The sequence below is a fragment of the Triticum dicoccoides genome, chromosome 1A (assembly GCF_002162155.2).
Source record: "Triticum dicoccoides isolate Atlit2015 ecotype Zavitan chromosome 1A, WEW_v2.0, whole genome shotgun sequence".
Lineage (NCBI taxonomy): Eukaryota > Viridiplantae > Streptophyta > Magnoliopsida > Poales > Poaceae > Triticum > Triticum dicoccoides.
The window spans coordinates 580,804,963-580,805,613 of record NC_041380.1 but is presented as its reverse complement, the minus strand read 5'-3'; positions in this window follow the sequence as shown (position 1 = coordinate 580,805,613).

Sequence of the window (651 nt, the reverse complement as noted above, 5' to 3'; positions counted from 1 at the left end):
CGATGTGCGTTTAGTGGAAGAAGATGTTCCCATCGACTACGAAGACGTCTATAACGATTTTGTCAATCCCAAAATGATGTGCCGGCTTGATCAAAATAATGGTAGGGGGAGAAGAAAGAGAGGAGAGTCACGAAAATAGGGTAAACGCAAACCAGAGCTACAAACGAAAGCCGAAGCAACATCTTCTTCCTTTTTCCATACAGAGAAAGTGTCTGGGTGGTGATCATAGGAATAGGATTTGTATGTGTATGTTCATCTGGGTGAGTGTGTGTATGTATGAGTGTCTATGTATGTACAGTGTTAAAGAAAAGAACTAATAGAACTTGTAAGGGTTTGGTGCATGCTCAAGGACTTTATGGCTTAGTCAGTAGGAACACTATTAGGAAAAGCGCTATAGATGAAAATGACACTAATGGCGCACCAGACATGTGGTGCGCCATTAGTATATACTAATGGCGCACCACCTTCTGATGCGCCATTAGTGTTGAAACTACTAATGGCACACCTTGCCCACGGTGCGCCATTAGTACCAAATTTTTTTTTTGAACTAGTGCGCCTGTCCAAACATACTAATGACGCACCGTGGGTGTGGTGCGCCATTACTAGTTAAACTAGTAATGGCGCACCATGCCACGGTGCGCCATTAGTAAC